General features: G+C 33.7%; 1 long non-coding RNA gene across 1 annotated transcript; it reads right to left on the bottom strand.

Moving 5' to 3' along the window:
- Positions 1–21743: 21743 nt before the first annotated feature.
- Positions 21744–24318, bottom strand: LOC149156467 (uncharacterized). Its single transcript, XR_016263353.1, has 3 exons — positions 24052–24318; positions 22124–23319; positions 21744–21978 (listed from the first exon to the last, which is right to left on the bottom strand). It is a non-coding gene; the product is annotated as an uncharacterized LOC149156467 (long non-coding RNA).
- Between the last annotated feature and the right edge of the window lie 638 nt (positions 24319–24956).

Here is a 24956-nt window from a genome sequence, read left to right as displayed (position 1 = left end):
TCACCTAGGATAAAGCAACATGAATTACAAGTGTTAAATATTAGTATTAAAACATATACAATACATGTGTGAAAACGTGTTGGCGTGTAGTAGGCTTCTAAATTAAGTGAATGTTCCAAGACACATCGTTACACCATACATTACTAATCCCAAGTGCGGGGCGTTGGAGCCACAACTTACTCCTCAAAGAAAATATCACAACCTCTCTTGGATATGTGGGAGGAGTTGAGGTGAAAAGTCCTTTTACATGTACAAATGAGGGGGTATTTATAGCCAAGGGTGAAACTAACCCTTGTGGTTGTTCAATACCCTCATGACCGGTTGACTTCCATGACTTTTCAACTTACATGACTCTTTGTTCAACAATTGGGTCTCTTGGTCTTCCATATAACATCTTATTGATTAACAACATAGCCCATAGTGGAGATGTGGGCGACACGACAAATGACATGGCTCGACATGACTTGACATGACAATGTTGGTACATTTGTGCTGCTGCTGGAGTGCATGTCGAGCTATAGTGTTGCTGGGTGATGGATTTCTTCATCGTGTATCATAGCCTCACCTCCACATGGTGAAGTGCACAAGGTCTTCGATGGTCCCTAGTTCGCTTGATGAAGCTTTAGCATGTTGTTCCTTGCTTGCATGTTGGAAGGCTTGACAGGCTCATCTGTTAGAGAAGGTGCATGTTCGTCGCGTTCATCTATTTCACATTCACCATTCACTCGTCTATTGGTGAACCTATCCTTCTTCATGTGCTCCCTTTGTTCATCCCTTTCGCCATCTTTCCATGTTTGTTGGTGTACCTATATTTGCAGTCACTCATGATGAGACGACATAAAATCCAAAGCCTCCTATTCTAGCATGACACATGATCATTTCAAATGCAGGTAACTGGGAGAGGCAACAAGGTTGTGAAGCAGGATGATGGCTCCAAGCATTGCTGATCAAAACTGCTCAAGAGTCACTAAGTGATGAAGATGGGAAATCTAAGTCGACAGTGACTATTTGTGACGTTTGGCTTGGCTGGGAGACAAAATTGCGCAAATTTTTGGAGGGATAGTCTAAGCTGCAGGAAGGCAAGGTAGGCATGCTCTGCTCATTTTTTGCAACGAACAGGTGGTGGGGCTGGACAACCAGATTTGTGCAATTTTCAAGAGGAGCAGGTCGGGCTGCATGAAGCGTTAGCAGGCAGGGATTGTGTAGTTTTTTGGGGGAATTGTCGAAGACACTGGGAGAAAAAACTACGTAGTTCCTAAAGGGAACTGGCAGCAAGCTGCTGGGGTCACTGGCAGCCAAAGCTACGCAATTCCCAGAGGGAATTGTTAGTTGGATGTTGGAGACACTAGCAACAAAAACTGTGCAATTCCTAGGGGGAATCTATTGCTAGGGGTGGTTGTAGCCGCTACAAAACATGGTCAACCCTTGTCCAATCTTACATTGTGAGAAAGAATGTCTCAATATTAAAATCAACCATGGTCCAATGTCACATTGTGACAAAGATTCTCTTGATATGAAAATCGATCATGGTCAACCATGGTCCAACATCGCATTGGGATAAGGATTGTCTCAATATGAAAATCAACCATGGTCAACCATGTTTATTTTAGTTGTTATAATATTTATCTTATGGTTTACATACTTTGGTTTATAATATTAGTCCCTTGGGTTTAATATTATTCCCTTGGGAATTTAGTACTAATCCCTTGGGTTTATTAATAGAAGGGTTCAACCATGGTGGAACATGGTCCAATGTCCTATTGTGACAAAGATTGTCTCAATATGAAAATCAACCATGGTCAACCATGGTCAAACATGTTTATTTAAGTGTTTGTAATATTTATCTTAGGGCTTATATACCTTGGATTTCTATTATTCCCTTGGGTTCATAATCCCTTAGGATTTTAGCATTAACCCTTGGGTTTATTAATCTAAGGGTTCCTATTCCTAGGGTTTATGTCATGAAACCGGCTCACAAAAAGATAGAGAAGATAGTTGAACACCTTAGAATTCATCCTCTTCGAGGGGGCAACCTCGTTTACGTTACACAAATGAATAATTCTTCGATGATACAAATGAAAAAACCTCCTTTCTATATATAGGAGTCTAAGGGGACAAAATATAACTAAGCCAACCAAACAATAATAATATAAGCCACAAAAATAACAATAGAGGGATTCTATGGGGCACAATAATAACAATATGGGGACAATAGGGGCACAACAATAATAATAAGGGATACAAAGACAATAGTAATGGGGGAATCACTAGTATTATAGGGACCTAACCTGCCCCTCTCCTTAAAAAAAGTGTTATCCTCAACGCTTGAGTAGTTCCGGATGCTTCTGTATAAAATTGTCATCCTCCCATGTGGAATCTTCAGCAGATAAGTTCTTCCACTTGATGAGATATTCTGAAATTGATTGATTTCATAGCTTCAAGTTCTTGTCTCTGTGACTGCTTCCGGTTCCAATATAATTTTTCCATCCTTGTCAAGTTCTAGAAATATTGTTTGAACTGGGAGCTTGTCGCCTATAACCTTCTTTAAAAAGGAAACATGGAAAACTAGGTGCACTCGAGAAGCTGTAGGAAGCTCCAATTTGTATGCCATAGTACCAAATGTCATGAAACCAGCTCACAAAAAGATAGAAAAGATAGTTGAACGCCTTAGAATTCAACGCCTTACAATTCAACCTCTTCAAGGGGGAACCTCTTTTACATTACACAAGTGAACAATTCTTCGATGATACAAATGAAAAAACCTCCTTTCTATATATAGGAGTCTAAGGGGCACAATATAACCAAGCTGACCTAACAGTAATAATATAAGCCACGAAAATAATAATAGAGGGATTCTATGGGGCACTGTAATAACAATATGGAGACAATAGGGGCACAACAATAATAATAAGGCATACAATGACAATAGTAATGGGGGAATCACTAGTATTATAGGGACCTAACAATTTAATATTATTCCCTTTGGTTTATAATATCAATCCCTTGGGTTTATTAATATAAGAGTTCATATTCTTAGGGTTTAGTATTATTTCATTGAGTTTAATATTATTCCCTTGGGTTTTTAGTATTAATATCTTGGGTTTATTATTCCCTTGGGTTTATAATATCAATCATGGTCAACCACAGTCAATCATGGTCAACCATGGTCAATCATGGTCAACCATGGTCAATCATGATCAACCATGGTCCAACGTCACATTGGGACAGACATTATCTTAATATGAAAAACAACCATGGTCAACCATGGTTCAAATTCTCATCGTCACAAAGATTCTCTTGATATGAAAATCAATCAGGGTCAATCATGGTCAACCATTGTCCAACGTCGGATTGTGACAAAGATTGTCTCAATATGAAAATCAACCACTGTGAACCGTGCTTATTTTAGTGTTTATAATATTTATCTTACGGTTTATATAGCTTGGGTTTATAATATTAGTCCCTTGGGTTTAATACTATTGGGTTGCGTTCATAATCTCTTGGGTTTTAGTATTAATCCATTAGATTTTTTATTCCCTTGGGTTTATAATATCAATCCCTTGGGTTTATAAATTTAAGAGTTCAACCGTGGTTGAGCATGGTCCAGTGTTGCATTGTGAAAAATATTGTGTCGATATGAAAATAAAACATGGTCAACCATGTTTATTTAAGGGTTTAAAATATTTGTCATAGGGTTTTTATACCTTAGGTTTATCTTATTCCCTTGAATTTAATATCATTCCCTTGGCTTTATAGTCCCTTGGATTTTTAGTATTAATCCCTTGGGTTTATTATTTCTTTGGGTTTATAATATCAATCATGGTCAACCATGATTTGATGTCACATTTTCATAAGGATTTTCTCCATATGAAAATCAACCATAGTCAATCATGTTTAATTTAGGGTTTATAATATTATTCCCTTTGGTTTATAATCCCTTAGTTTTTTAGTATTAATCCCTTGTCTTTTAAGTATTAATCCCTTCAGTTTATTATTCCCTTGGGTTTATAATATCAATCATGGTTAACCATGGTCAATCATGGTAAAACATGACCAACCATGGTCAATCATAGTCAACCATGGTTCAACATCGCATTGTGACAAAGATTGGCTCGATATGAAAATCAAGCATGGTAAACAATGGTCCAATGTCGCATTGTGACAAAGATTCTCTTGATATGAAAATCAATCATGGTCAAGCATGTCAAGCATGGTCCAACATCACATTCTGAAAATGATTGTCTCAATATGAAAATCAACCATGGTCAACCATGGTCCAATGTCGCATTTTGATAAGAATGATCTCAATATGAAAATCAACCATGGTGAGCCATGTTTATTTTAGTGTTTATAATATTTGTCTATGGTTTTATAAAATCAATCATGGTCAAGCATATTCCAATGTCGCATTATGACAAAGATCATCTCGATATGAAAATCAACCATGGTCAACCAAGGTCCACCATCGCATTGTGTCACATATTGTCTCGATATTAAAATGAATCATTGTCAAACATAGTCCAATGTCACAATGTGAAAATTATTGTCTCAATATAAAATAAACCATGGTCAACGATGTTTATTTTCAGGTTTATAATATTTATCTTAGGGTTTATATACCTTGGGTTTATAATATTAATCCCTTGGGTTTATTATACCCCTTGAGTTTATAATATCAATCCCTTGGGTTTACTAATCTAATGGTTCAACCATGGTTGAGCATGGTCCAACGTTGCATTGTGACAAAGATTGTCTCAATATGAGAATCAACCGTGGTCAACCGTGTTTATTTAAGGGTTTATACTAGTTATATTAGGGTTTAAATATCTTGGGTTTATAATCCCCTAGGTTTCTTGTATTATTCCCTTGGGTTTATAATATTAATCATGGTCAACCATGATCAACCATAGTCAAACATGGTTAATCATGGTCAATCATGATCAACCATGGTCCAATGTCACATCGTGACAAAGATTGTCTCAATATGAGTATCGACCATGGTAAACCATGATCCAATGTCGTATTATAACAAAGATTATCTCGATATGAAAATCGATCATGGTCAAGCATGGTACAATGTCACATTGTGACAACGATTGTCTCAATATGAAAATCAACCATGGTCAACCTTGTTTATTTTAGGGTTTATAATATTTATCGTATGGCTTAGATACTTTGGGTTTATAATATTAAACCCTTGGGTTTAATGTTATTCCCTTGGGTTCATAATCGCTTGGGGTTTTAGTATTAATCCCTTGGGTTTATTCATAGGTGGATTCACTCAGGGAGAAATACCATACCGTGCGCATTCATATTGGGGGATATATATTGAGGAAAAATGACATAATATATTGAACATATAATAGGGGGTGAAGGATGTTTATTTTGGCAGGTATAAAAAATGAAGCTCAAAGCTAATGCAAAATATAAAGGGGTATAAAAAAGGTTAATAACAAAATGGATACCTATAATATCTAGTGAAATGAGAGATATTTTAAACTAGGAAGATATATTGGGTTCATATTGGTAAGGGGTTAAATAATGTGATTTTTAGAGGTATTTTCCAATATGTATTCAAATTAGGGGTATTTCTTGGTATTCCATAAACATATGTGAGATGTCAGAGGTCCATTGAGTGAAGCCCTAGTGGGTTTATTATTCGCTTGGGTTTATAATATCAATCTATTGAGTTTATTAATATAAGGTTTATATTCCTAGGGTTTAATATTATTCTCTTGAGTTTATAATATCAATCCATAGTAAACGATGGTCCAACATTGCATTGTAACAAAGACTTTCTCAATATTAAAATCAACCTTTGTCAACCATGTTAAATGATGGTCCAACATCACATTATGACAAACATTCTCTCAAAATGAAAAGAAATCATTGTCAACATGGTCCAACGTCACATTGTGACATAGATTATCTCACTATGAAAATCAACCATGTTTGTTTTAGGGTTTATAATATTTATGTTAGGGTATATGTATCTTGAATTTGCAATATTAATCAGTTGGGTTTAATTCCCTTGGGTTTTTATTATTAATCCCTCGGGTTTATTAATGCCTTTGGTTTATAATATCAATCCATTGGGTCTATTAATATAAGGGTTCATATTCCTAGGGTATAATATTATTGATAGGGTTTATAATATTAATCTCTTGAGTTCTCAATATTAATCCCTTGGGTCTTTAATATTAATCCCTAGGGTTTATTAATCCCTTGAGCTTATAGTAATAATGCATTGGGTTTACAATGTTAATCCTTTCTATATAATATAATTTATGAGGGTTTATAATACCTTGGGTTTCTAGTATTATTAATCCCTTTGGTTAATAATATAAATATTTATTATATCAATAATATTATCAAATTATTATAACATAATAATAACTATTATAAATTTTCGTCCAATAATAATAATTATTATATTTATTAATATCAATAATAATATTAATATTAAATCCACATCCATTGACATCTATTTGCGTATATCATTCACATTAATAATATGGTTGTGCATGTGATAGATATATGCTTATTTTCGTATATGAACCACATTTATTAATATGGTTGTGTAGTATACTTTCTACAATTTAAATATTTTTTATATTTTTTAAATGTAATTTCATCAAAATTTGTTTCACCTAATTCCAACCAAAAACTCTAAAACATATAATAACTAAACCATATTCCTTTTAACTAAAATATCTTTATTCATATTGAAAACGGGTTGACACATCGTGCCGCAACCATCCGAAACATGTAAATCTGTAAAGCTTTTTTTCTTACAAATCATGCGCAACCATTCCAAAGAGGTAAATCTGTAAGCTTTTTTTGGTTTAAGCTGAGCAACACCCCGAAGAGGTTCCGCGTTGTGGTTTATAGGTATTGGTGCTTGGAAATGAAGCCTAGGGTTTATTGCCAAGGTGTTTTCCTCGGCTTTAACCTAACATACATTCCAGTCGTAGGAGGTTTACTTAGGGTTTAAGATTTTTGTTTTCACCCATCTCCCCAATTCCAGACGCCTATTTCTAATCCCTAACAAATATATATCGCACCCATATCCCATTTAAATGGTAATAATTTTTACCATGGACCCAAGAAAAATTCATAACATGAGCTTAACGCGTATTCTCATTTGGACGATGTGTTGTGGTGGTGTTTGTATTTCTATTGTAATCTAAGGATATTATGCAAAAGTTTTATTTCGTTAATTAAAGATGTGATTAGCAATATAATTATAAAAGTTTTGTTTGTAGTAGGTATTGTTTGTGGTGACAAAATCCTACTAATTATTTTACTCTGAAATTTTTAGACACATTCTTCGTGCACAATACGTTAACGATGATCTTAATAACCCTCTCAAATATAGTAGTAATCAATATTGATTAACTTGGGATCATGAATAATGAGAAGAGCAACATAAAGGTGAAAGACAAATTAGAAATACGTTAATGATGTTAACAACACTCTCAAATAGATTAATAGTCAATAATAATCCAACCTAAAAGTTGGGATAATGAATAATGAGAAAAGAAACATAAAGGGGAAAGAAAAACGGACATAATGAAATAATAAGGAAGTACTTCATAAAAAGGAAAAAAAAAAGTAAATAAGGAAATTTTGGGGTTAATAATTATCTCTTTTTTTAAAATCAAATGGGAATCTTTCTCAGATAGAAAGAAAAACCAAGGAGAAAGAAAAAACAAGGAGACCAAATGAATTTAGGGTATTCTACTTCCTTAGAATGAATACCATGTAATATTTATGAGACTCAATATAACACCTACTAGAATGATGGAGTTTATGGAACCTACCGGAATGATGGAGTTTCCATAACAAGTCGTGAAGGAAGAAGAGTAATCATTAAACAAAATGCCTCGTCTTAAGAGACAAACTTATGAAAGAGTCTTAGAGTGAAATTTAAATGGCTATTAGTACAAAGGCTTTTAATTTGAGGAAAAGGTTGGTTGTTTATGTCAAATTGACATTGAAGGTAACAATAATGATGCTTTTAGGCATACTCATATTTGAAAAGAATAGTAGATCACATGTTTCCATCTATATTACCATTTCCCTTAATTATTATCTAATTAAATGAGTAATGACATTATTATAAGTTATTTATGATCATAGTTATATACACCTCTAGCTTAAAACATTAGTTCATTTTCTAATGAAAAAAGTAAGTTCATCTGAATACTTTTGTTTTAAAAGGTTGAATCAACATGCAACTATAATCAATCAATTATGTCTAAGAAAATATGTGATCTAATACCTACATGTATGTGTATAATCTTGTAAGAGTTATATTGATGATTGAATAAAATGAAATTATGAATGTTTTAAAGTTATCTTGAATAGATATTTTTCAATTAAAAATTAAATACATAATTAATAAAAGTATGACAATAGGTCATAGTACCATTTTCTAGGAAGCTATCCTGAATAATATTGTATATGGAGGGACAACATTCCTAATGAGAATGTCAATGTAAAAGAAGGTTTGGAATGAGAATACCTTGTTTTTATAGTTGAAATCATGGTTTAGAATTTGAAGGACTTGAATTCCATATCCTTAGAGGTCTAAGTCGACTAGATAATGTATTTTGTGGGGAAGCTAACACAAACATGTTATGATCAACTAGACCACATGTTAAGGATGATTATATTTCATTAGTTTTTCAAATGTTGTGTCCAAGATGATGTGATTTGGGAAGGGGGTATTTGGGTTGGTTAGGCATACACCAATTACTAGAAAATCATACAAACGAGTTATGGAACAACCATTATTATGTCTTTAGTAGAGATAATACCAAACCCTTAGAATTCACAACTGTTAAAAATAATCAACATGGATACCCATACAAAAATTGTCTCATAATTTATAAAGAAAACATAAGGGATTAATTTTATTATTTCTTGGAGGTTTATCAAATATCATAAACTTCATATCCATCCAATAGCCTTTCCATGGCCATAATGTGCACTAGCCCATACAAATATGCATCTTTATTGGATTAGTGGGTTAGATGGTTTTAGAGTAAATAAATAATTGAACAACCATTTATTTGGCCATATACAATTCGTTTATCTCTTCCTTACTAATATAAATTAAATGGTACTCTCTCATCCTAGACTCACATCGAAATAGGGAATTAATCATAACCATGGTCAATAAAAGCAACATTGTTATCAAGTGAAATGGCTAATAAAATAGATGATGGTTCACCATTGTTCCTAATCTTACTAATTAAGTTTCTAATCTCATGTAATTATTGATTAAGTTTTATGTATGGATCTTTTTGGAGGTTAATAATTTGAGTTTGAATTAGGGTTTTACTCTATAATAGAATATTTAAAAATTGCAACTAAATAATAAGATTTTTTTTTTAAATTTTTATAAGTTTATGCTCAAATTAATTTTACCTGGAAATCGGAGCATCTCTCCACAAATTTCAATTGCAAACAATTTTAATGTCCCTCTTGATTTTCCTCTTTGATATGGGGTATAGTTAATAAAAGAAAACTTTTATACGAGGAGAAACTTTAAGGAGAAGTTTCCATGGATTAAACGGAAAACAAATAAATTTTGTGGCAATTTTTTGTTTTGTTTTTGTTTTGTTTTTTTATTTATTTATTTTTTTTAACGTAGGAATGCCTACACATTTTTAATGCATGCATGCTATAAAATAATTGTTTCTTGATGTCGGAGCATCCAGCTCAGGCACCATCACCGGGTGTCGGTCTCTGCTAGGTCGAAAAGTTGAGTTAACATTTTATTTGTCTTTTATGTTAGTTTGATAGAATAGGAGGTAGGATTTTTATTTTTATCTTAATCTCTAAATTAGTCAAAGGTAGTTTGATCAGTTAGGGTTATTTGCTTGTCTGTTACTAATAAATCACAGATTAATAATTGTCTTGTTATTTTAAAAGGAAAAGACAAATGTGTCTAAAAGGAAAATCTTGTCATAAGGACAGAACCAAATGACTAATGACCATGTAACTGTAAAGTCTATAACCGAAAAGCAACTGTACAGTTTCATTAACTGGAACAAGAAACATATAAATGTAACAACAAAAGTCATGTAAAAGGTTCAGTACCTCTTGCACTCGAATAATATCAATAACAGAGAAACCAATTCAATCCATCTGTATGTCCTACTGTATTTTTTATTGTGTTTTCTAATTAATGAGCAACTGAATAGATAACCTACTGTACACAGATTATTGGGTTTAATTCTTTTTGTTTTCCTGAGAAAAAGAACCAGTCTTAATAGCAAGACAGAAGAACAGATGCCAGACGAGGGCTTATATTTCCTTTGAAGCAAACAGTGAAGACAGACAAAGAGTGACACAAACAGATTCTGGTACAGGCCAAGCATCCATAGGCCAGACGAAATTTCCATCATTCTTTTAAATTGACAGTCAGACAAAATTACCAGAGTACCTACAACGTTCACGCATGTTCGTATAAAACATCACAAGCAAACCGAAGAATCATAATTGCAGTTCAGGTTGAGAATCCGGAGTAAACCAAAAGCACGACGGCATGATTACATCAATGTCATTCAGGTAAACCAAACCAATTTATCTTTACTGAAGAATTTCTCTTTCAAAATTGCAAAGACAAGTGTATAATAATTACATAGTAGCACTACAAGATAAAGCCATAGACGCATAAGTCGTGGACGACAAACCCTAGGTGAGGGTTTCAAAAAAACAACTGTCTCATACATAGCCATAGATGCATAAGCCCATGGACAACAAACCCTAGGCGAGGGTTTTGGAAAAATTGCGTCCATACACAGGAAATTACAGTCAAAGAAATCACCAAATAGTGGAAGCCCAGAACTCTAATGCAACAGGACACTACTCACAGCGTGAGTCGATTGACAAGCAACGAGGGAGACAAACCCATATGACCAGAAGGCCTGAATTAAAACCAGAACGAGGACTGAAGGAAATTCAAAGAAGCAGAGCCTACCGGACAAGACTGAAACATACATTGCTGAGACCTCCAACCGCAAACCCTCAACACCTGCATAGAAAACGAAACATAGGTGTCAGAAATATATTGTTACAGAAGTTAAGTTACAGAGCCTGAAAAGAAGTAAATAATGGAAGTCGCATTCAATTTACCTGAGAATTTGCAGTGAGAGCCGAGGACAAACATTTCACCCAAGGTTTCCGACCAACTGCGGAGGCGAAGGAGCGAACAAGGTTAGAAGTTGAGGAAAGAGAACCACAAATTGAATCAAGGAAGGAGGGCTACCTGCATTTGAAGCTGAGGACAAAAGGATGCCATTGATTCGAGCCTGGATGCAAGCCAATCACTGAGTTTCCAACAAGAACAAGAAATACCAGCACATAACTCGGAACACGATGGTCTGTTGAACCAACAGTAGAAGAAACAAACAATAACAGAGAACCACTTACCCAGGCGATGACAGGGAAAACCACACCTGCCCAACGAACCAGGCCTAAGAGAAACCACACATACATCAAGGAACCAGTACAGGTAACACCAAGAGGCACGCCCAAGACTCATAGCAAAGCTGCCTACTCAAACTTGCAGAGCACAACAGAACAAACCCTTGGCAAACCCAACAACAAATGACCAAGTGAACGACGAACAGAGAGTATTGGCATAGCAAGGAGTGGGAAGACGCAATCCGAGGCAAGTACTCAGAGTCATAATTGTGTAATTGAATGCCACATAACGCAAATCCAAAATATCCGATGGTGTACTCCTCACACATGTAATCACAACTGAATATTTAACCAATTATATAATCACCACACAATCATTTTAATTGCCTAAAGTCTGAAAAGCATTGGGCTGGTCCCATCATTTCTACATGAAAATAATTCACATAGAGTTTTGGCAATGCCAAAGTTTTTTATATAGGAATCCACAACCATTCCTAAAGTGTATGTGCATTCTTAACAAATGACAATTATATGTTTCCATTGCAACTAGAAAAGGAAGCACATTTTGTTCCCACCTAGGTGGTTGTTTATCGCTAACAATATTATAATCATGTTTGGAGAAGCTCAATGTCCTGTTTGGTATCCCTTATTCCTCTATTACCCTTGTTTTTCCCAAGTACCAATTATTCCTCGATTTATTGGAAATCTTCATTAAGGCCTCTTTTGTGATAGAGCCTTCTTGGAAGGTGAACCATCAAGATGATTCTTCACATTCTTGGTGAAGCTTTCCGCTTTTCTCTTCAAGTTAATTGTTGAATTCAAACATTTCCTATTTTTAATTTTGCATGTTTTTGATGAGGACTTAATTTGGATCCATTTTAAATTAGTGAATGAATGATGCCTAAAAACAAGTCAACAAATGCATTTTCACTATGATTTTTTAATTTAATCATAATAGTTATTTTTAAATATATTATTACCACCTCAAACGCACTTATACTTGAATTTTAAATTAATAATTCAAAAAATGAAGAGGTTCATGATGAATATTGTAACATACCTAATCACCTATATAACCAATCCTTTTCTAATTTGATCATTAATTTTGATACCAATTTTTCATGCTCTTAACTTACAATAAGAATAAAATTGAAAATTTATTTATTTATTTATATACCACAGAACATTCACTGAAACCTCAAGTTAAAAATAAAATTGAAAATTTATTTATTTATTTATATACCATAGAACATTCACTGAAACCTCACTAACTTTCTATTTAGTTGAAATAATTGAGTTTCACTACTTATAAGTTCATAATACCCTAAACATAATTCTAGACTACAATATAATTAGAGATTAAATATTATCATTCAATTTTAAATTATTTGGTAGGAAATTTGCTCTCATATATGCTCAGAACAATTATTCATCTCATCATTGTCAATGTCAAACTTAAAATTAAACACCCAATACTGAAAAGCACTCATAAAGAAATACTTTTAAACGTACGACCTAAACTTGAATAAAACATGAATTTAAAATCATGCCCAATGAAATTCCTAATATGAGTCTAAATCCCATTATTATGAACAATGAACATATGATTTAAAAATGATATTCTCAGTTCAAACATTTCCCATATTTATTTAGGATGAAAATGAATTTTCAAACATAAAATAATATGAAATTTTTAAATATACCGTTAATCACTTGTATATGAAAATGAAATTTAAGATATAAAACCAAATTTTGATTACAAAATATAAAAAAACATATGATAAACACTTATGTCATAACTTTTTTATGATATAATTTGTAAGGTAAAAAATATTTATGATATAATTTCTAAGGTAAAAAATATAAATACTTGTATATGAAAATGAAATTTAAGATATAAAACCAAATTTTGATTACAAAATATAGAAAAACATATGATAAACACTTATGTCATAACTTTTTTATGATATAATTTGTAAGGTAAAAAATATTTATGATATAATTTCTAAGGTAAAAAATATAAATAGACATTTTCTTTATCCATATAATGTTTTAAGGTAAGAATTATATGCAGGTGTTCATTTCATATCAAACATTAACATATATCTACAAACAATTTCCACACATATATTTATTACAACCATTGACACATTTTCTACAATAACTTTGAAGGAATTATTTTTATTTCATATATTAATTTCTTTATACAAACATTGCGTGAGGCATTCAATTTGTTTCGTCCATTAGCATCTTTCTTGAAACACTTTGAGGCATTTTTCATTTTTTCAACCATTGACATCTTTCTACAGACACTTGGTAGGAATTCATTTTGTTTTAGCCATAAGATCTCTTTTACAATTATAATCAATTTATTCCATCGATTGATATTTTCTACAATTACTTTGTAGACATTCTTTTTATATTACCTATTAACATATTTCTTCAATCACTTTGTAGGATTCTAAGCAATTTTCATTGCATTAGCAGTAATCAATAAAAGTATTCCTATATATGCCCAAAAATGTATATGTGTGTGTGTGTGTGTCTCTGTGTATGAGATTTCTTCGTAATATGTTTTTCTCAACTCACAAGATATGTTTACACGGATGTTAATATGATTCTTTCTATCAAATTTTATAGATTTGAAACACCTTCGAGATGCATGGGAAACATAGAACAAACTCGTGACAATGATTCTACATCATTCACAATTAATACTTAGGAAATTTGATAGATAATATTCAAAGATCCTAAGGAAATCATTTTTTAATACATTTATTTCTTTACAATCTGGTACATTCATTGTTTCAGTTACAACCATAGCTAATATACATCATAAGAAATGAAAACAACATTGGAAATAAATGATTAAGCACATGAATAATACTTACCCTAGAACTCTTTTCTCACAAATCACAAGCGCAATTGTACCAAATTTCCTACAATTGGTCACCCTTAAGCCAAGTTGTAACACCATTAGCCTATAAAACTAACCACACTTAGTTTCCTAGAAGTAATAATGGATAGTTTTACTAGTATTAGTTTTATTAGCTATTTGTTCTTATTAGCTTCATTATTTCTTAAATAAAACGCTTCCTCTACAAAATTGATTAATACTGAAATGGACACCATCTTTCCTACATAGTTCCTCAACCTCTCACTTAGCTTTTTCATATCCTACTTTATCAGCTATTGTATTGATCTACCATTATCTCTCTACAAACATAAAAATATTTTCATGTTTATTAGGAATATGAAAACAAAATTATCACTTTAAAATATTGCAGCCTCATGACTACAAAATAAAAACATGGATTTTCTTTCTATGCTCTTTTCTTTGCTTCAACATAAATAAATAAAAGAGACATCCTTTCCCATTTGAATTCCATTTTCTCTCCTTGGTTAAAAGATTACTTAGCCCGAAAAAAGACATCCCTTTCCCATTTGAATTCCATTGTCCCTAATCGGTTAAAATATTTAAAATATTACTTAGCCATACTAATCTTGATATATTGCTTTAAAATTAGGGAAATACAAAAGTTTAAAAAAGATATCATCATTCTTTTTGGAATATGGCTTGGGTTCATAGTTACAACTTTGATGGATATAAATTAAATTGAATGGAAAAGTGGGTAAGAGATATCGCAGTTTAGACATAACATTTCCCATTATATGGCTCTTACCATTTTTCCGCTAGTGATATCATGGTCTCTTTATAAATTCCCGTGCTTCGATAGGCGGGATATCTGCATTAATTAAAACAAAATACATTCATGTTATTTCCCTAGTTTGAGCCATTTAATTTGGCATAGTAAGACAATGTTCATGTTAATGGTAAACACAAGTTTTAAATAAACAATGAAGATTGAGATATTACAAATATGGAACAGAACTTCCCTATCAAGAAGAAAATGTCATCATTACCTTGTACTAATACATATAATTCAACCATTCAATAATATTATTAGTGGATGTGGAGAAAAGCAATTGGATAAGGAAAAGCTAGAATGTATCGTAGTAACCTCCCGATTCTCAAGCTCAATGATCAATAATTGAATGTGCTATTAAAAAAGTATGATAGTAACTCCTGGATTTTAAAGATGAACAATCAATAATAGAATATGCTATTAAAAAGGCTTAAAAAAAATTAAATATGAAAAAAATACATTATTGTCATAGATCATCATATACATTATTGAAAACTTAAATTTTATTAAACTAATATCCAAATAATGAAATTTAAAATAATGTATTTTTATAATCATTTTAATTATGTTCATTCATAAATTCAATTACCTCTTTACTTCACAATGTCACATCTAAATATTATTCATGCATATAATTGATATGTTATTTTTTTACGATCGGTTAAAAATATTACAGTTTTTATAATTATGATAAATTAATACATCTTTCAACAAGCTTAAAAATAGATATTTTACTTGGTTTAAAAACAAAATCGATAAAAGAAATATTAATTATGAAAATTATAACGAATAAAGTTTTGTAAACACTAAAATTAGCATAATAAATTTATGCCATTCCACACGACACTCTCGAAAGGTCTAAAAACCATTTCGATAATGTTCTGATTTAGATACACCCATCCCAAAATACGCATGCAACATGTTCTTGTATGGTGTACTTAATCTCGAAAGGTGAAGAGGTATAGGTAGTATTTTTACCAAAGTAAATTAAATATAACTTGGCATGTAATTTAGTAATCCGATAGCTGATATCCGTTAATGGTCAAATGATGAAGTTAAAAATGTTTCTATTCGGAGAGGGAGAGGAGGCTGAACTTGGTTATTAACAGCGCAATGTACGACTAAAATTTGCACCAAAACTACAAAGACACACCGATAGTTTTGTTTTTACCCTTCGAAGGTATACAATTAACATTTGAAATAGAGATAGAAGAATATATGGACTTCCCAGTTGTAAAGCTCAGCAATGTTGAGGGACTCAATAATATTTTTGCATAAAAGAAGTGAATTGAAAGATCATAAAGAAACTTTTCTCCATAGAGCATACAAGAAAATGGATAAAGCCATATTCAAGCTCTTTAGCCTAATGAAGAAAAGCATATTCTATATTCAAAATCAGAAAAATTCACAAGAAAGAGACATATAGATGCATTCATGATGGAAGTTAAAGTGATCTCACATATAGGTTCACAAAAAATTGTGAACGAAGATTTGGGTTGTAAATGTATAAAACAATTTTTATCCTTCAAGAATTCAAGATGGAACAAAAAGCAAAAAAATTGCCATATTTCCAAGGCCATTGAGGATAAGTCAATTTTTCTTAAGTTCAATAAACAGGGGAATACAAAAATATGCATTCAATACATTGTAAAATTGAGACCAAACTTCAAAGTTTGATTAAAGGGAGCTTGAGAACTTTGAATATCATAAGAAAATTTATCCAACTTTTCCACACTATAAAGACCAATGGAATTATCCAAACTTCTTCGCACTATAGAGATCATGGGCTTACGATAGAAAGAAATCATATTAATGTCCTTGGATGAACAAAACTTAATGGAACATAGAACTATAGAGCATGCCCCATATAGAAGTGGAATTTAGACTAATAGATATCTTACTCCTAGACTTGCCAAAATTATGATCTATAAAGGCCTTGTTTGCATCTAGAAACTTCCAAACCTATTCATCCTTTCAAAGGCCTTCAAAATATATTCATTCAACTCTAGGACAACGTCCTAAATATTTTAATGCTTGTTGAAAATTACCATCTCTAAATATGAATATATGAATTTCATGTCCAGTGAGTGCATACACAAGGGTTGTATAGCTATAATGGCCAAAGAATTTTGAAACCCCAAATGTCTACAAAGGTGTTTTCTAACCACCAAAACTGATCAAGATATAGTTGTTCTAATAATATAATATTATCTAGTACAACTGCAATCAACAAGAACACTAATTTCCTATTCCATGAACCCAATTCTATTTACGTATTTCAACAACAAAGAAATGAAGAAAGCATCTTCTCCATCAACAATTACACTTTATTTCCAACAACACAATACTTTATGATGAATTATAGTGGTAATAAGCATACTTAATTGATAAATAATATACAAAAGAGCTATAAAGAACAATCACGTTAAGTAAATCACAAAATGCAATTCTAATATTTGCATTTTTTTTGAACTTTATGGAGGAACAATATGTACTTGCATTTTCCCAACTACTCTCCATCATCACCGAGGGCAATATATGTATAGATAGCTAAACAAACCATTAAAATAATGTACATATTTGGTAAGCACAAACAACAGGGCGCAATGGACTCATTTCATGTTTACACTCCACAGCAAAATGGAGTAGTCGAAAGAATGAATCGCACTTTGTTAGGAATGGCGAGATCCATGTTAACCTTCAAGAGGTTAAGTCCAACATATTGGGCAGAAGCAATTCATACAGATGTCTACTTAAGAAACAGATCTCCAACTGCTTCTTTAGACGGAATCACACCTTATGAAGCTTGGTTTGGTTTCAAACCTCGAGTTAAACCTCTTAGAGTTTTTGGGTCAGTGTGTTATGCCTTAGTTTCGAAAGAAAAACGAACTAAGCTTGACTCAAGAAGTTTAAAATGCACAATTATTGGGTATTCTCATGAGAAGAAAGGGTATCGTCTTTTGACCAATGGAAAATTCGTTATTAGAAGGGATGTCATTTTTGATGAAACAAAGAGTAAGAGTGTTGAAGAAATTGAAAATCTTCTTCACAAATTAGAAACTAAGGGAAGTAAAAGAAATGGAAAAATACAAAGTCAACCAACTTCACCAAATTGGTATGAACTTGATTTTCCTTCCTCTGAAGATGAGTCATCCAGTCCATCTACATCAACAACATCATCTGGGTCTTCTAGCAGTTCATCCGCATCTCCAAGTAGCAGCAGTTCTTCTGGCAGTGATTCTCCACATTCTTCACCTGAACGACGAACATCAGTTTATATTAATCCTCTTTACAATGATGGGGACTTTACAGAAGCGCAAACAAGTGAGCACCAACTTCTGAAATGGGCAGTTCAACTTTTGAAAGATGTCAAGCCTGATGAACAGAATAAAACTGGCACCAGAAGGGCACATAGAAGTGAAGGCAATTTTGCCTTGATAGCAAATGATTTTACTGAACCTTCCACATACAAAGAGGCAGTAAAACATAAAGAATGGCAACAGGCTATGGTTGAAGAATATCAAGCAGTAATTGATAACAACACTTGGAAACTTGTTGATTGTCCAACAAATGTTAAACCCATAGGATGTAAATGGGTTTACAGAATTAAGTATAATCAGAAGGGTGAACTTGACAAGTATAAAGCACGACTTGTCGCAAAAGGTTTTGCACAGCAGGAAGGCATTGATTATGAAGAAACTTTTGCTCCAATAGCTAAATGGAACACCATTCGATTAACACTTGCATTGGCTGCTCAAAAAGGATGGAAAGTTCATCAAATGGATGTGAAAAGTGCTTTTCTCAACGGGGATTTACAGGAGGAAGTGTATATGACCCAACCACCAGGTTTTGAAGTTGAAGGACAAGAACATAAAGTCTGCAAATTGATCAAGGCTTTATATGGATTAAAAGAAGCTCCCCGAGCTTGGTATGCAAAGATGGATGAATACCTTAAGAAAGTTGGTTTTCAATGAAGTGAATCTGATGATACTTTGTATGTGCAACAATAGGGAAAATATTTGGTAATTCTTGTTATGTATGTAGATGATTTGATCATCACTAGCAATCATGATGATCATATTGCACAGGTGAAAAAGGAGTTACATGCAGGTTTTAAGATGACAGATTTGGGATTACTTCACTACTATCTTGGAGTTGAAGTCTTCCAACGTCCACATCATATTTTCATTTCTCAGAGTAAGTATGCAGCAGAGGTTCTTCAACGTTTTGGCATGCAGGATTGCAAGCCCGTTCTTACCCCCATGGAGCAAAACTTGAAACTTTCAAAATTTGAAGGGGGGGAAGGTGGAGAGTACAACTTATAGACAGTTGATTGGCAGCTTGATTTATTTGACAAATACTTGTCCTGATCTATCTTATGCAGTCAGTATTCTTTCACGTTTTATGCAGGAACCACAAGACAGCCACTGGAATGCAGCCAAAAGAGTTCTTCGATATATCCAAGGAACAAAAGATTTTGCTCTTCTTTACACAAAGACTAAATTTTTTTTACTTGGTGGATATTCCGATGTCGACTTTGCTGGGAGTATTGATGATCGAGCATCAACATCAGGTTATTTAATGAACATGGGATCAGCAGCAGTATCTTGGAGTTGTAAGAAACAAGCTACAGTGGCCACTTCTTCAGCGAAAGCAGAGTACATTTCAGCATGGGAAGCAGCATGTGAAATTGTTTGGTTTTGCAGAATTTTGCAGGACTTGGGCATTTCTCAGGCAGAAGCTACATCATTATTCATTGATAGCCAGTCAGCCATCAAACTTGCCAAGAACCTAGTTTTTCATTCAAAGACAAAGCATGTGGACACCAAGTATCATCATATCAGGTCTCTCATTGCCAAAGATGTCCTCAAACTAGTTTATTGTCCTTCCGAAGATCAGATCTCCGACATTTTCACGAAACCACTTGGCAGAATAAAATTTACTAAGTTCAGGGATTAACTTGGTATCTGTTGTAATGTATCTTTGGATCGTAGGGGGGAATGTTAGATGATCCAAAAAGACAATTTTATCATAGGTTATAAAATTAGAATAAAATAATTATTAATTTAAGATATTAAATTAATAATTATTATTCTAGAATGATTAATTAATTGAGACAATTAGAAATTAGTATATTGTTGTAACAAGATATGGCTCTCCAAATGTGTCGTATCTTAGGCTTTATTTTAGGAGATTAGTTAGCTAGTTGGTTTGAATAGCATTTAATGTAAATGGACACTTGTTATTTAATAAGTGATCCATAATTAGAGGTAGTTAGGACATGGAGCTTATAAATAGCTCATTGCAAGAGTGCTTGGTTGTTCGGGTGTAAACTCTTGCAAAATCAATTATGGAATTGTTTTTTTCTGATTAATAAAATTACATGTCTAAGGACACTTCTGCCATTATTACGTTACAATTTAGGTGGGAAAATTAACCGATTTCGATTCAATTGTTTCACCATGGAATTGTTTCTTGATATGCCCTCTAAAGAACCAATAGACTAACATATATTTTGAACCAACCGACTAACATAATTTATATTATTTTAAAATAGATTTGGTATAAGACTATCTCACAGGTGACACATTTTTGTCATTGAAGTACGGTCTCTTTTGCTCTGAAACAGAGCTCAATTAAGATTTTTCAAGACACTGTATAACTAGCTTATTTAAGACCTTTCCAGACCAACCCTCCTAGCTTGCAAGCACAACAGGACACATATGTCAAATCTTGAGTTAAGATGAAGCTTATGTTAATTTCAATGATGGCCAGTATAAGGCATTGCAGATTTCAGTTTTGTGCATTGGCTGTAAGCCTTCAGGACCTCGACCCATTTTAATTGATTCATATGAAGAGTAGAGAATGAGGAAAAACAATAATAATTACTCTACAAGTTATTTCTGTACATATTTGAGGAAACAAAACTTATGGCAAGAGGAAACATTTTACTCACTGTAATAAACTGCAAATTAATTTACAAGTTAAAAGTCTGAAATAAGAATATAACCTCATAGCTAAAAATGTTAAGTTGCATTAAAAAGAAAGAGAGTAGTTTTGGATCATTGCAGATTTATGAATGTACTCTAAGTAAAACAAGCAAAAGTCATTTTCTCTTTTACATAATTTCATCATTAAACTGCGAGGAGTCAGAAATTACAGTTAGCTAAATTTTATATAGCTGGAACACATTTGAAAAGAGGGAAAAAAAGTTTTAGCCGAGTTTATGTATAATAATTACTCTACAAGTTATTTCTGTACAGATTTGAGGAAACAAAACTTATGGCAAGAGGCAACATTTTACTCACTGTAATAAACTGCAAATTAATTTACAAGTTAAAAGTCTGAAACAAGAATAGAAGCTCATAGCTAAATATGTTAAGTTGCATTAAAAAGAAAGAGAGTAGTTCTGGATCATTGCAGATTTATGAATGTACTCTAAGTAAAACAAGCAGAAGTCATTTTCTCTTTTACATAATTTCATCATTAAACTGCGAGGAGTCAGAAATTATAGTTGGCTAAATTTTTTATAGCTAGAACACATTTGAAAAGAGGGAAAAAACTTTAGTCGAGTTTGTGTATAGCAGGGCGAAAAAGAAAACAATGTGAAACTTCATAAATTCTAAAACCTGAGGAAGAGCGAACTGCATAAAAAGTATAAACATCAGAAGGTCGAGAAATTAAGGAATCCCTTTCCCATAGCTATTCTTCCCATCTGTAGCAGGACGATGCGAAGTTTTACCGCATTGTGGGACTGTAATGAAAAGAAGAACAAAGGAAAAAAGAATCAGATGGAGAAAGACCATGGCCATTTCCTTCAAAGCCCTCAAGGCTGCAGTACCAGAAACTCGGCATGCAAAGAAAAAGAACCCATAATGAGTAATGCAGAAGAAAACCCTCTTCGAGTTTAGCAAACTCCAACAAGCCCAGAAGGGCAAACAATGCAAGTTTTTTTCAAAATAGGTTCCGAAACTAACCTGGAGCGACACGGGTTGGCAATTTGGAAAGTTCTCTACCTTCGCTGGAAAGGTCTCCCGCTATGCAGTCGCTCAACCTGCAAGCAGAAATTCCATTGGTGAGATTCCCTTTGTGAACCTTCTTTGAAGAATTTTGCAACCTGGCAGAGAAAAATCAATGCAATGAAAAACACCCAAATTCCGGCCGAGTGCTTGTACATTAAGCCGAATAACTGATCAAAAACCCTCGAGAGGGGTTAGTCCTTCCATTATAATTTAGGTGACAACAAAAAAAAGGGGTTCATTCTTCCCCATGGCTTAGTACATGCGAATTAAAAGAAGACAATATAACCCCGAGCCACAGAAGCTTCTTGGCTGGAACACATTTGAAAACTGGGAAATAAAAATGTAGCCAAGTTTATGTACAGCCGAGTGAAAAACAAAACAAGAAGTAATTGCCAAACTTCATAAATTCTAAAACCTTAGGAAGATCGAGCTGCATAAACAGTATAAACAGTAGAAGGTCAAGAAATTAAGGAAGCCCTTTCCCGTAGCTGTTCTTCCCATTTGTAGCAGGACAGTGCAAATTTTTAATGCACTGTGTGACTGTAATGAAAAGAATAATAAAGGAAAAAAGACTCAAATGGAGGAAGGTCATGGCCATTTCCTTCAAATCCCTCAAGGCCACAGTACCAAAACCTCAACGTGCAAAGAAAAAGAACCCATAATGATTAATGCATAAGAAAACCCTCTTCGAGTTTAGAAAACTCCAACAGGCCCAGAAGGGAAAACAAAGCAAGTTTTTTTCAAAATAGGTTCAGAAACCAACGTGGAGCTACACTGGTTGTCAATTTGGCAAGTTCTCCTCCTTCGTTGGTAAGGTCTATCGCTATGCAGTCACTCAGCCTGCAAGCGGAAATTCCATTGCTGAGATTCCCTTTGTGAATCTTCTTTGAAGAATTTTGCAGCCTGGCAGAGCAAAATCAATGCAATGAAAAACAACCAAATTGCCCCCGAGCACGTGTTAAGCATTGCAGAAGTTGAAAAGCATCGCGCATAAGGAAACAATATTGCATGAATGAAGGATTTGGATTTCCTTACCGTGCATCCTCAAACTGAAGTTGAATGTCGAAAACCAACTTGGAGCGACACGGGTTGACAATTTGGCAAGTTCTCCTCCTTCGCTGGCAAGGTCTCCCACTATGCAGTCGCTCAGCCTACAAGTGGAAATTCCATTGGTGAGATTCCCTTTGTGAACCTTCTTTGAAGAATTTTGCAACCCAACAGAGAAAAATAAATGCAATGAAAAACACCCAAATTGCCCCCGAGTCCCTGTACATTAAGCCGAATAACTAATCAAAAACCCTCGAGAGGGGTTAGTCCTTCCATTATAATTTAGATAACAAAAAACAAAGGGGTTCATTCTTCCCCATGGCTTAGTACATCCGAATTAAAAGTAGACAATATAACCCCGAGCCACAAAAGCTTCGTGGCTGGAACACATTTGAAAACAGGGAAAAAAAAACTTGTAGCCAAGTTTATGTATAGCCGGGCGAAAAACAAAACAAGCAGTAACTGCGAAACTTCATAAATTCTAAAACCTCACGAAGAGCGAGCTGCATAAATAGTATAAACAGTAGAAGGTCAAGAAATTAAGGAAGCCCTTTCCCGTAGTTGTTCTTCCCATCTGTAGCAGGACGGTGCAAAGGTTTAACGCACTGTGTGACTGTAATGAAAAGAAGAATAAAGGAAAAAAGACTCAGATGGAGGAAGGTTGTGGCCATTTCCTTCAAAGCCCTCAAGGCTACAGTACCAGAAACTCAACATGCAAAGAAAAAGAACCCATAATGATTAATGCAGAAGAAAACCCTCTTCGAGTTTAGCAAACTCCAACAGGCCCAGAAGGGCAAACAAAGCAAGTTTTTTTCAAAATAGGTTCAGAAACCAACCTGGAGCTACACGGGTTGGAAATTTGGCAAGTTCTCCTCCTTTGCTGGTAAGGTCTGCCGCTATGCAGTCGCTCAGCCTGCAAGCGGAAATTCCATTGGTGAGATTCCCTTTGTGAATCTTCTTTGAAAAATTTTGCAGCCTCGTAGAGCAAAATTAATGCAATGAAAAACACCCAAATTTCCCCCAAGTGCCTGTTAAGCATTGTAGAAGTTGCAAAGCATCCGCGCATAAGGAAAAAATATTGCATGAATGAAGGATTTGGCTTTCCTTACCCTGCATCCTCAAATTGAAGTTGAATGTCGAAATCGCAACAGAGAATGACTGTTATAACTTAACTATTAGGGTTTTTTTTGTCTTAACTATTAATCCAAGGGCCTTAAATTTTCCAATCGTCTAACATCCGATCGAATGGTGCAAATCATTACACATTGGTAGTTGGGGATTTTTTTTCAGAGGGAAACGCCTTACGGCGTAATAAGGGAAAGGAGGCAGTGGAGATGACCATTAGGGTCAGCTCGGGGGGAATAAGGAAAGGAGAGGGGACACCTGGAAGGGAGGGGAGCTCAGAGATAAATGGAAATGGGAGCAGGGAAGGATTAAATGAAGAGTATGGGAGAGAAGGAGAGGCCCACGTGGGAGTGGGACATCTCTCTTATTTAATATTAAAAAACTATAGCTACTTAAAAAAGTGATCTCATATTCATAAGAAAGCCTAGGAGTTGTGTTAATGAGGTTGTTGAGAAGCCCAGGTGCCCATAACATTTTTTGGAATCGAATTTTGATTTACTTTTGGGCCCAGGTTCTGGGTGGTTTAATTTTTGTTTGTTTTTTATTATATATATAAATTAATATTATTGTAATTAATTAATATTTACATGGTGATGGTGGTGATGATGATGATGAT

Source organism: Pinus tabuliformis, chromosome 9, assembly GCF_031772625.1.
Source record: "Pinus tabuliformis cultivar Carrire ecotype Pingquan chromosome 9, CPIR1, whole genome shotgun sequence".
NCBI lineage: Eukaryota > Viridiplantae > Streptophyta > Pinopsida > Pinales > Pinaceae > Pinus > Pinus tabuliformis.
This window is presented reverse-complemented; position numbering and strand designations above follow the sequence as displayed.